This window comes from Ambystoma mexicanum, chromosome 4q (assembly GCF_040938575.1).
Source record: "Ambystoma mexicanum isolate Mex_15411 chromosome 4q, UKY_AmexF1_1, whole genome shotgun sequence".
Taxonomy (NCBI): Eukaryota; Metazoa; Chordata; class Amphibia; order Caudata; family Ambystomatidae; genus Ambystoma; species Ambystoma mexicanum.
In genome coordinates this window covers 1,160,234,914-1,160,248,366 of record NC_090928.1, presented here as the reverse complement: position 1 = coordinate 1,160,248,366, position 13,453 = coordinate 1,160,234,914, and the positions used below count along the sequence as shown (strand labels likewise).

General features: G+C 44.7%; 1 protein-coding gene across 6 annotated transcripts in view; it reads right to left on the bottom strand.

Annotated features, from left to right (window-relative positions):
* The window catches only part of LRFN2 (leucine rich repeat and fibronectin type III domain containing 2), a 2,062,896-nt gene that overhangs the window by 1,153,484 nt on the left and 895,959 nt on the right, over positions 1–13,453 (bottom strand). For all 6 annotated transcript variants that reach the window (XM_069608743.1, XM_069608745.1, XM_069608741.1 and 3 more), the window contains one exon: positions 4,856–4,957. The gene's annotated coding sequence lies outside the window, so the exon portion shown is untranslated. The remainder of the gene's footprint in view (positions 1–4,855; positions 4,958–13,453) is intronic.

Sequence of the window (13,453 nt, the reverse complement as noted above, 5' to 3'; positions counted from 1 at the left end):
TGTATAAATGAATCAATTAAATGAGGCTGCCCAGGGATACCCAGCTATGGAACAAAACAGGTCAAAATATAGATTAATGCAGTGTCGTTTATTAGTGAGGGTTATTTTTGAATGCAAACTAAGTAAGATTTAGAAACAATGTGGTACGCTTTGTAGGGATATTTAGATGTGTGACTATGCAAACCAATCTAAAGGCCCCATTAGGAGTAACCTGGTCTGGAAATAATGCTGGAAAAGTGGCTGGTTCTACTGACTGTGGCATTTATTCCTGACCGCCGAGTCTGCCGGTAAGATCAGTGAACTACCGGCAGGCCCGACCTGCCGGTATTGTAGGCCCCTACCGGCAGTGAATTCACTGAATCACCAGCACCATTAGCATCGGTGACGGTGATTCAGAGGTTCCCATCCCAAGGAGTCCTATAGGACCCCATGGAATGGGAACTTATTGCTGTTGCCGGCACCCATAATATCCTGGTAACACCGGGTTATCGGGCGCCGGTAACAGTAAAGCGAGAATGCCGATAACTGGCAGTCTCCTAATCAGGGCCTAAGGCTAAGCCTTAGATAGAGACGGCTGCTTGGCCAAACCTATGGTCCAAAATAATCTATGTCACTGGTGCCACCAGACCGGAAAGATCGCCACAAGCAGCATATTGCGATCTATAATCTTGGTCAGAGACCCATCCAGAGCCAAAGAAGGAGGTCACCTCCTTCTTTCAGGCTAGTCATGGCATCTGAGGCCAGACAATTCAACTCGGACACCAGTCGCTCGCACTGACTACCGAGAGATGACCAAGTTGAGCCAGACCCAGAAGGCTGAGCTAGGACACATATAGGATGAATCCTGAGGTTAGATGGACATTTTAGGGGAATCTGGAAGCATCGGCTCACAACACCTTTGTGTGGCAAGAGGCATTCAGATGATGATCCCTAACACATAACCCCAGGAATTCCAGGGGAGGGTTAAGTCCAACAAATCCAGTCATCGAGAATAATTGTTTGATACCCCAAATACAGAATCGTACCGAAGAAGAAACCAGAAGTTATCACCCTACTGAAGCTAAAGTTCAGACCCTGAATGGTTTAGATTTAGGAGCCTGGAATTCTTCAGAGATTTATTTCTAAAGACTGAAGTTCTCGCTCGTATGCGAGAGCTTCAGGCTGCAGAAAAAAACGCCTTTTATCCATAATGGTGGTGCCGCACCTGCGAGGCATCCCTTCAAGCAAGAGATGCCTGTGAGCCGGCACCACCATATTGTAGAAAATCGTGAGGCTGCTGGAAGCAGAGGCCTTGTTTTCTAAATCTTGTAGCTCCCGGCATTCGCTGGAGTTTCAGTCTTTAGGAAAAATGCCTCCGCTTCCAGCAGCCTCACCTTTTTAGCTTTAATGGTGATGCTGCCCCTGCTCAGCTGGTGAGGGGTAGCGCCACCATTAAGGCTGAATAGGTGAGGCGCTATCCCCTGCCATGCAAGCCTATAGAAAATAAATGCAGAGATCAGCACCTGATCTCTTCCAAAGGCTGCCTGGCAGGGGTGCCAGTAGCCCATTGAGCCGGGGCTCGTCACGGGGCATGGCCTAACTGGCCAGCAGGCGACCTCCACCGCTAGGCCACACCCCTTGCTTTTAGAATTGTTACTTAAGGTGCTGAAAACAGGTGATGGCTGAAAAGTTTAGAATTAATCTAAACCTCTGGCATTGCTCTGGTGAAACCTCCAGGCCATCGCCCTGCTCCTACTAAGCCATTAGAGAAAGCGGAAAAACCATATGCAAACCCCCCCCCCAATATGTGACGCATAATAAAACGTAAAAGCAATGCAGGGATTATTAGACGTGAGTGATTCTGTAAAACTAGCTACAGCTTTTTGTGAGAGGTATATATGTGCAGGCAACATGGAGCCTATTGTGTGGTGCTGCACTTTCGCAGGAACACACAGATTGCAAGCACCTTTACGTAGACCATGCAGCAACTCAAAACTCCATTCCAGAGGAACCAAGGTGTGAAACAAACAATGGTACAGTATAAATCAATGAAATGTGCCCTTTTGGAGAAGCACATATGAGAGCCTGGTGGAGCACAAACCCGCCATTATGTAGCATACTTTATTAGGCATAGTCAAAAAAGGAGACAGTGGGCCTTAAATAAGAGGCGGGAGGAATGGGTTTAACGGCACCGGTAATGGCCTGGTCAGACCAGACGTCCTTTCCGGGTCCCGCGAGGGGACTACGGAGCTAACAAAAGGCCCATTATTAACGGTCCTGTTGTTAGCTCCCTCCCCATTCCCATTGAGCCCTATGAAATGGGAATGGGGAATTATTTTTACCAGGCCCACGGAATGGACAATTATCGGGTCCGCCAAGATCGGCATGACCCGGTAATTGCCCATTTCATGGACCCTGTAAAATTTAATTACCGGCGGCAGGCGTGCCCTTAACAAGGTTCCTGATGAGGCCCAGTGTGTAAAACAGGTCACATTTTTATGCGAGTTATACTTTGGCGTGAACAGCATGAAGCACAGCATGTATCAGTAGACTTTCACAGGGACATCCATGCATGAAAACACTGTAGTGCATGAAGGGAAGGCATTCACTTCTGTTTCATGTGATGCACCGCCCAAGTGCCTCCTGTGTGAACAGGGCGCAAAAAAACAAGAATGTAATTTGGTTTTTAGTGATGCCTCTATGCGAATATAACAGAGCACAATTCAGAGAAAAACGAGAAAACCTACTAGGCATTATTCCTAGGGATACCTGGATGTAAACATTCTGGAGCGAAATGTAGATTAACCAACTTTTAAATGGATGCCAAGGTATGAACACAGAATATATACGGAATAATTCAGTGGGTTATCTCAGAGATGGCTAGGTTTGAGATACATCTGAGACACAGCATTTTACAATGCAATGCACTTTTCCACATTGACCATAGATGTGAAAAAGAATTCTGTGTGCAATATACAGATAATGCACGGTACTTTCCTAAGGATATCCGGGTGGAAACAATAATAGCAGCAGCAGTACTAGAACAGATGCAATGTGCTTTGTGGGACTATGTAGATGGCAGGCACCATTATAGAACACACAATCCTGTGCACTTTCCTAGGGAGACAATATAAGGCACCACAAAGAAAAAGTTACGATCTCGGGACATAGGGGAGTGGTGGGGTTGCCACAACTGAGCATGGCACGACATCACAGAGTATCACCACTCTCCACCAATACAGTGATATTATCAGCTAGCAGGCGGTGCCAAAGTCCTCATGCTTGATGCCTGACTAACATCCCTAGAGAACTCAAGAGTTATGAAGAGGTCAACATCTGTATAACACTGTCCGAAAGTTAGAATACTGGAGTGGAGGAGTGCTACCACTCAGAATTCTGGAAGGCTTGGTTAGATTGTATGTCTTATTTTTGATGGAACATTTACTACACAGCCTTCTACTCTAAGGTTGCTCATCTTCCTCATGAATTCTCACCTATGGAGCCCATTACCACTATGTCTATTTGTTTATATTAATGCCACTGTATTGTGGTATTGTGGTGTTTCTACCTCGTCCTGAAGCACATCACAGCACAGGGGAGGATCATGTTGCTAATGATGATGGCAGTGGGGCAGCAGGAGGGTTACTATGGTGCGGGACAGCAGTTTGCAGCTGGCCACCATGCTGTGTGAGATGCATAGCAGGAAAGTGTCATGGACTGAGCTCTAGCAGGCATTTAAGTCATCCTCCTACAGGGTATATGGGGTGCTAGCAGGGGGAAGGAACACAATGTTGTTGGGTTGTGGTCAGACCATATTGATGATTGCAGAAACTCCTGGCATGCTCCTGCATGTTCAGCTACTATTGAGTACCTAAGGGCAGCTAGTTTTGCTTTCTTTGGGGCAGCCAATGTTTAAGGGAGACATGCTTAAAAAGTGCTCATCTAAAGTAATTCATACATAATCGAAGGCTGTGTACATTGTCTACACCACATTACATTCAAGGGATGACATCAGTCGACACAACTTCCAGATCACCTTATATTGGAAAGTTTACTACCATCTTCCCCGGTTCGCCTACAGCAGGGCTCTGCAACCTTTGGGTCGCCAAATTTTTTGGACTACAACTCCCATCAGCCCAAGCCCGCATAGTCAATGGACAGCGATCATGGCATTTGTAGTACCAGACATCCGGAGAGCCGCAGGTTGCAAACCCCTGGCCTACGGCAAGATCAAGAGAAAATCAGCACCGAGTTACCCTATTTCTGTCATTTTGCAAATACATTAGCCTAAAAGTGTCTTCCCAAAAAAAACTGCTGTCCTAACAAGACTCTTGGTTTCTCTTGCAGGTGTTTGGCAAACGTCTGATGCGGCGTCTGCCACAAGTTATACACATAAAGAGCTGCTGAATCTTCACATTGTGTGTAGAGAATGCAGGGGCACAGGCCTTTTGACAGTGAAAGGAAAAATCAAGGGCTGGACAAATTCACTGAAATGGAAAATTAGATTTACGTCAAAACAGGAAATCGGTTTCCCCCAGTGCGTGCGTATGAATAAGCAACCGAGTCGCAGGTTGACAGGAAGAAAGGAAAGACACAACAAAGGAACCGTCTCCATTGTTCAGCGAGTTTGCGTGTTGGTGGAGGACGCTTGCGTTCCCTTACAATTTTCTTTTCTGTGTTCCCTTCGGCAGCGCGCGGTGAGTCAAAGGCTTCGGAAAGAATACACAACGCCTTTCCAAAGCAAGTACACATGTTGCCCTCTCATAGGTGCAGGCTATTGTGATCCCAGGCAGGTAGACAATGCGCAGCACACAACCGGGGCCCGATGAGCAGCTCAGATTGATATTCGGATTAATGGAATGCCTTTCAGACTCACCAAGCACTTGCTTTGTTGTGTATGGCCTTATGAAGAGTAGAACGGTAGGTGGGAAGGGCTGGCTGGATAGATTGCCTTCCAAGGTCCAGACGCCAGATGCTTCTGTTAAGAAAATACCAAGACATTTAATAGGACGCTTTGTGAGAAGACATTACAGCAACACAACTTTAAATGCACTCATTTATAATTTAAATACGACACCTATTTAAATGTGATTAATAAAACAAATGCCACCATCTTATGGCATAAACCCATTCTCGGATACGGAGCATACTCACAGACTGAGCAAGTTTTAAACAACTTATGCACCTGAAGGTCTTCGGTCAAATGACTTTTTTTATCGCGACAGGCAAAATGATCAATTTAGAAAGACCGCTCCGTGACCGCACAGAGCTGTCTTTCTAATTCGAAATGTCACGCCCCTGCCGAAAACGAGTGCACACAGAGACTGACAGGTGGGGCGATACGCAGAGGACGGGCTGTGGGTGTGCCGGGTAAGTGTCGACTGTGTGTGTGTGTGCGTGAAAACACGGGTGCATGCAGCGCTTTTGGGAGGGGTGTTGGGGAGTAGCAAAGGGGAAATCGAGGGGTTAAACCCCCCAATTAAAAACAAAACAAAACACAGACATGTCCATTTCCCGCTTTCTGAGGACTGCACAAAATCAACCTCTCTGAAGGGATTTAGCTGAAGGTTTAGGCTACAGATATTTGACAAGCATGTTTCTGTTCACATATCAGTTTGAATAATGCCTTACTGCTGTCACGCCTGGGCGGATGTGACATAGTTTACACCTCTACCTAAAACGAACATAAACTAATTGGTGAAACAATTGATCAGTTCAACTGGCTCTTTGGCTAAAATCCAGGAGCATATCACACCAGCCTGTGAATACCTACATTGACAATAATCATTTGCCTCCTTGAAATCCAAAGTGCATGATGTGCACGGGTAAATAGTAGGTGCATACACTGACAGGTACCAAAGTAAACAACACGCAATACAATAGGCAAAAATACAACTTTCAGCCCTGGCACTTCAACACATATTACCCCCCCCCCACATTACCCATTTCCAGAGGACTTTAAACAAGCAGCTAAAGACTCACCCTGGTTTTCCACAGATGTCCCAGCAGTACTATTTTACCCATATCCGAGCTTAAGGGACAGCATCATGATCCTTGTGACTTCCGGCAAATTGAAGAAAGACCTGCACTTTGAACTGTGTTTTTAGCAGTAAGCTCATAATACTTTTAATTTGTTCTCCTCCGACCCGTCTCCCGTGTCAATCCTTGGGACTCTGAAGGCTTCAAACAGTGTGTGACACCGATACATACACCGCTAAAAGGCTGATGTAAGGGTGTGGAAGTATGATGCTGACACACAGGTGGAACTTTTACTGTCATACACTTTTATTCCAAAGACAATAAGGGAAAAGCCTAACTGGCTCTATTACTAAGAGTGGTTTCCCTGCCTCAAACTAAATGCTAAGGCCGCTGTCAGGATTATTATTATTATTATTATTATTATTATTATCATTATTATTACTATTATTATTACTAAGAGTGGTTTCCCTGCCTCAAACTAAATACTAAGGCCGCTGTCAGGATGTCCGTCTAAATCAAAATAGTACACAATCCTGTGTCAGTAATGTCTATTCCGATCCCTCACATTCATAACTAATACAAACACGTATAAAGGGACTTCTTGGTCCAGAGGAATGACTCCCTTCCTCTGTATAATGTCCAATTGCACGTGGGAACTTCACCTGCAAGAAAGAAGACTCCCTTCTCCAGGGTTCAATTCCTCTCCAGGTGGTAAACACAAAGTTCTAAATTCAATTAAAGAAAATGAAGTAAAGGCATATCCAATGCACAGTTTCGGATATTATTAGGAGACGTTGGATTGTGATTCCAAGATCTTCTGCTTTGTGCAAGATTAATTGGTCATAAACAGCCGATTTCAAAGTCATCTGCTTTGTGCAAGATTTATTAGTCATAAACAGCCGACACATGTTTCGACCAATCTGGTCGTTATCAAGGCTGTACATTCATATACAACAACTATCGACAATTTTTTTGTGATACACTTGTGAGGTTATTGGCCTTTGATATTTAAGTTATAGACCTCCTTACATTGACTGTTTGTAAGAATTTTGTTTTGCTGTAAAACAATCTGCAATCTTGCAAATCATGCAAATCTTGACAATACAGAATTATGAACCCTACCATCAATCACAATGGTTGATTCTCATGCCACTTGAATATGTGACCATAACTTTTTCATGCAAATCTTGACACAATTATAAAATATGGGTCTCAAAAATGCATAATTTGCAATGTGAACTAAGAATCAATTCATTATGAATGCTATATTATGTTCCTTGAAACAATGTCTGTTTCCCGTACTGCCCAAATGCATGATCATATATTTCTTAGTTTCAGTTGTTTGATGTGTCCTGGTGTCCTGGTGCTTGCTAGGGGGCGCAAGTAAAAAAGGTTTCCAAAGCAGCAGTATCACATATTATATTTAAAAGTGGTATTGACTAGCGCACTGCTACCTTACGACCCCCAGGTTTCCTTGTTGCTTCAATTAAAGAAAGTTCAAAGTTCCAAGCTTGAAGGATGAAGTTCCACTGACATGTCAAGGTTCCTTCTTGCCCAAGTGTTAACTTTACTGTTGGGTCCCTGGAGCATGTCTCCCTTCTCCAGTTGTCTTGGCCTTGATGCTTTTACAGTGTCAAGGGAATAACTCCCTGGACCTGTCTTGGCTAGTCTTCATGGTGTACAGAATCAGGGTGTATGGCTTTCTTCCTCTGATCCCTCTTGGCTTGCTCCAAGTTTTACAATGTCATGGGGGAGGGGATTTTGCTATCTTCCCATGACTTTCTTTCCAACTGTTCTTGTGCTTCGCAAGACCCTCAGGCTTCTTCCCCATGTCACATTTATATTTTACAAGTTATTTTCACTGGCCCTCATTACAACACTGGCGGTAACCCGTGGTGCTATTAGCACCATGGTTGCTGCCGGTGTTGTAACGAGTCCGCCAATGTTCAATGGGGAATTACCACCCCGTTCCAAGGTTGGTGGGGCGGTAATTCCCCATTGAACATTGGCCCTTTCCCATTCCCATTTTTGCCCCATAGGGCTCAATGGGACTGGGGAAGGCGGTAATTACTGTACCGCAAATTACAGTACCATAATTACCTCGAAGGTCCCTTTGCGGGTCCCTACTTTAACGGCTGGTCCAGACCAGCCGTTCAGGTCGGGTCCCGCAAAGGGACCTTGTAATTGGGCGCTAAGGGGTTAACGGCACCGCAGCCTTTTACGGCGCTGTTAACCCCTTAACGCCAGGGTCGTAATGACCCCACTGTGTCCAGTGAGTGACTCCCTTCCCTGGACCTTACTTCCAATCTTCAGGATGTGGGTCACAGACTCATGTGTTTCTTTTTTTTGTTTGAAGTAGGTCTGGTTTACCACCCTACCAGGTACAGCAACTGTAAAAATTCCATAGGCTACTCTTCATAAAAAGGTTTGGGACCCAGACCCATGGATTTCTCCTTTCCCTTCTCTCTGCAGTCCTGGTTCACTATCCTGCCAGGTTCTGTGACTATGAAGATGGCTTATGTTTCACTTCAGACAAGAGTTCGGGTCCCAGACCTGTTGGTTTCTCTCCTTGTAACTCTGCTAACCTTGTTCACCATCTTTCCAGGTACTATGACTATGAGGCTGGTTTAGGAGGCATTTTGTTATGCATCCTCTGCCGTTTGGGTCTCCCAGCAACCTTTACGGTCACTGGGACCTCCTCAAGGGACTTAACAGCTAGAATTGGATTGGCTGTCCATGGGCTCTTTGTCTCCTTATCGGGTCTTGCACGGCTTTCCCAGGGCCTGTGGCAGTTCTGCAGCATTCCCCTTCTTCCAGGCTGTGTGTCTCCGGCTTACTCGCACTACAGCTCTCCCTGTCAGCTAGATGCACAGTATTCTGCCACCGTCTCTGCTTCCGTGATGGTGAAGTGGTCCTGGATTCCTTCGCCAGCAGTCAAGCATCTTGGCCCCTGCAGCATGTGCTTCTCCACTTCTCCGGCTCCGTTTGAGTTTACCGGCTCATCGAGGGAGTGTCAGACAGCAAGATTTGTCCTTCCTCTCTGTTTATCTCAAATGGTTGCATTCTAATCTTGAAGCAACTAGGCCGCTCTTCCTGGTTCTGTGGGGCCATTGGTATGGATCCATGCCTCTTCTTTATCCTAGTCCTCAATGGATCTTGATCCCTTAAGGAATCCACCTTCTTATTTGTCCCAGTATCTCCTACCTTAGTGGTTTGAAGGAAACATATAGGAATGCTACGGAAGGTATTGGAGGTTGGTGGGGAGGAAGGTGGGTTAGGGTAAGGTGGGCTATGGGGACACCGTTTTCTCCCAATGTTGTTACCAATCTCATGTGGGGCTTCCCCCGTGTGAGATCCATTTGCTTAGTACCACTGCCAGGAGGATAATTGGGTAGAAGCCTGGTGTAGCTAGGGCTGATGCAAGTTTCAGTCCAAATGATTTGAAAAGCCAGAGGCCGCAGACCGCTAAGAATGATATTTTTTGGAGTAATTCTGCTAATAAAACTTATAGAACTTGACAGAAAACCAATCAGGATCAGAAACTAGTTAATTGCATTGAATATGGAATAATATTACATTACTTGCAAAATCTTGACTTTGCAGTTATTACATGGTAGTGTCTTCAGAATATGTACATTCTGTCTGATGTTGACAGTGCAGTTAATGCTGCTCACGTTAGCAAGGGAACAATAGTATGACACTATGCCACTAACGTCAGCCTAGTTGCTCTGGATCCATCTGCAGGCTCCCCATTGAACCCCAGCGAATATAATCAGACTAACACCACATAACGGTGCATAGATGACAGATATGTGTTGTCCATGTAAGCCCATCCTTTCTCATCCACGATGACCAAATAGATGGAGGTACTGGACTACATTGATGCTAATTCTTTCAAACAAAAGTGTTCCAGGGCCTAGACCAGAACCCCTAGACTTCTTTATAGTCTGTGAGTGACGTGGTGGTTCACGGGCACACCCATTGAGATTCTGCCTTTGAAATGTGTTGGCATCTGAATCCCAAAGGACTGAACAGCCCTGTGGTAAGGTTGCGTTATTTTATGCTAGGCTCCCTGCAGGTAAGTACACATACATTATACATTACCAGTGGATGCGTACAATAAAATGGTCACTAATCACCGGCACATGCACTCGTGTCCAGCTTCAACCTGAACATGTCTCTCACCACAAACATCAATCACTTCATTCTCATTTCATCCTCCGCACATGCCCATTTCTATGCATTCTCTCCTTTACACTCAAAATACAACCCCTGACATACTTGAAGAGACCCTAACAAACAGATGACACATCAGAACACAGCACCGTAATAGCACAAGACTTCAAGATTATCACATAACGAACAATCCACTGATTACCTTTCCAGACACTCTGACATTAGAAATCAGGCTCTAAACTAGGCACAGAGGCAGGATGGATTAGCTATGTCTGAGGAAAAAAACCCAAGGAAGACACAAACACAGCCGGTAGACATGTATGGAATGATATGGTAGTTAATCCATCTCATTTACGATGTCGTGTATGACTATTCAAATCGGTGGTCTCCCATGCCTCTTACCTACGCTTCTCTTCCCACCCCCCCCTTTCCCCTGTCCATTGCAACACTCTGTTCATACACACACCATGTATCTTTATTTCCTCCCACCCTGCAATGACCTCGTGCACTCATTGCACCGTCTGCTCACCAGAGCTGGTAGGCTTTTGCTATGTGATGGCTGCATGTTGTTGTTTATTTGTCCATTAACTGTAGTTCTTAGTATAATATAAGCTGAACATATTTAAAGAAATCTTAAGTAAAATTGTTACTAAAAATATTTGAGGACACTGCTTCGTGACAACATGATGATGAATACATATTTAGGAAGCTCATGAAGGCAATTCCATCGTACCGGAGCACCCCTGCTTCCAACACCACTCTTGCACACTCAGTCGTATGCCCTACAGCTATGTCTAGCATTGCCTCCACATATAGCCGTGCATTTTAATTGAATCTAAGAATTGTTCTAGCTCCACATATTCAATCATTCTGACAGTAATATTCATCCAGTAGCATCTTTAGTGGGGATCCACACACGAGCAACCGGCACATTCAGGCTCACCATTTGTGAGCTATCGCCACAGTAATACTTTGAGCATACACTGTGTAACTGTGGTACCCATGCATACATATATTTACTGACACCCTATCATACAGAGGGTCAATCATCCTGTTCACTATTAGGACTGCGCTAAATACTGCATCAAAATGCCAACTATTGAGTCTATGGGGGTCATTATAAGTAATCAGTATCCCACGGATAAATCCGGCGGGATATCGGCAAATGGTATTACTATTTCCGCGGCTTGATATCCTGGTATTACTGGGATATTACAGGCGGCAGGAATATCGGTAATCTCCAATTCCACAGAGTCTCATATGAATTGCTGGTATTGCCGGTGGGGGAAAGATCTTACTTGGAGGTAAGTCAGGTAACCCCGGCCATCAAACTTGTAGTTTGCCAGTCTGGAAAAGTGCAGTTAAATGTTATTTCAAGCACTTTCTTTCCAGACCGGCAAACTTATAATGAGCCCCTATGGCTACAAAATAAGGGCTATACCACACAGGTTATGTGTCTGGGGCACACCTATGTATTGTCACATGCAATTACCCATCCATGAAAACCCCACAACTGAAAAACTTCTGTCATATCTGAACTTGCACACAACACATGTAGCTTACATTTCATTCACACAGTATCATTCAGGATCCACCCCTGGGAGGGCAGAAAGGCCTGCTGGTGAGGGCAACTATAATTACATCTTAGTACATTAGTGCAAACAATTGTATTGTTACAGATGCCATTTTCAAGCTAGCAAATGAAGCTGGGGCATGGTCTTGAAAGTTCTTTGGATAGGATTGCTTTGATCTCTAGGAAGAGAATATTTTAGACAAGGGGATCAATGGTGAGAAAGGATCTGCAGTAGGTACATGGACAGGTATTTATATAAGAGGATGAAGGAGACCTGGGGAGAGTTGAGAAGTACACAATCCACATGTTAGTGGTGTGCAAGGTTATAGATTGATTTGAACCAAGAATTAGACATTTGAAGAAGGAAGCAATATTGCATTGAAAGTCCACTGGCAAAGTGATGGTGTGAACTTGGTTGAGATGGAAGAACACTTGGAATTAGACAAGAGTCATAATCATGAATCTCCCGACTGCTACTGAAATGTGGTATGTGCTACTTCTCTTCCGATCTTTGTTATTTCTCATTTCTTTTACTCATGCCTGAACTCACACAGCCTGATCACGACCTCGGCGGTAACGCTAACGCTATTAGCGCAGGGGCTAATAGCACGAGATCACGAGTTGGGCGGACTTGGAAGTCCCCATTCCCCATTGAGCCCATTCAGGAATGCCCCATTCCCCATTGGGCTCAATGGGGAACATTTGTGCTCTTACCGCCAGCGGATTTCCCGCCGGCGGTAATAGTGCAAATTTTTGCCGGATTTCCCCCCAGCCAAGAGCTGGGGCCAAATCCGCCGAAGCCCTGATTCGAGTTGCTTTTACAATGACTGAAAACCTTTTGTGTGTTTCTGGAATTTGTATGACAAATGCATTTGTTTTAAATCTGTAAATGGAATTCATACAGCCTTGAAGACGACCCGCTGGTCGAAACACGTGTCAGCTGTCCAACTCGCTGAATAAATTTCACTATTCGTGATAATACATTTGTGGACATTTCTAGATCAAGATCTAATATAATGTTGATTACTTATGTTACCTGAGTTACCTGAGCACGTCCAGTCCTCCCACTACTATCCTGTCCTTAGTAACTTTTCCCATCTTGTGTGGATAAGCTGGAGGGTGTGATAGGATCGCTGCCGGTTTTGCATTATTGCACTTCAATGTTTAAAATTCTGACTCACATAATACAAGAGTGGTCAAGAGTGCACAACACATATATCACAACCACAACGATCTTTTTCTTGTAATCAAGTTCACCCAGGAATGGGGTAGAGGTAAGAACTTTGGTTGAGTTATGAGTGAGGTGAGGTCGGTTTTTCCAAATATGTAAAAGGTTTATCATGAGGGCAGGGTCAGTGATGAAGTAATTGTTTTTGTATTAGCAGTCAAAGATGACCTAAGGCTGGAGATCTTGTGTGATGATGGCGTGGGCTCTTAGAATGAAATCAGATTGGAAAAGGAGAAAAAGGACGTCCATCTTGAAGGAGATAGGCATCATGTGACATTGGGCCTTCCTGTGCCAAATCACAGAGGGCAGTAGAGATGCAGTCCGAGATGTCGAGGGCGAAGAAAGGAAATCATAAGAAGATTGTGTCTCATTGACACAGTGGTGTTAGTGGAATTCAGAGGACAAAGAGAGTTTGTGCAAGTTTAGAGTATGGAGAATGATGGGAGTGGGCACAGGAGGGATAACTGGGTGTGACACCCCACAGGAATGGATGTGGAAGAGGAGAAGAAACGATGGGA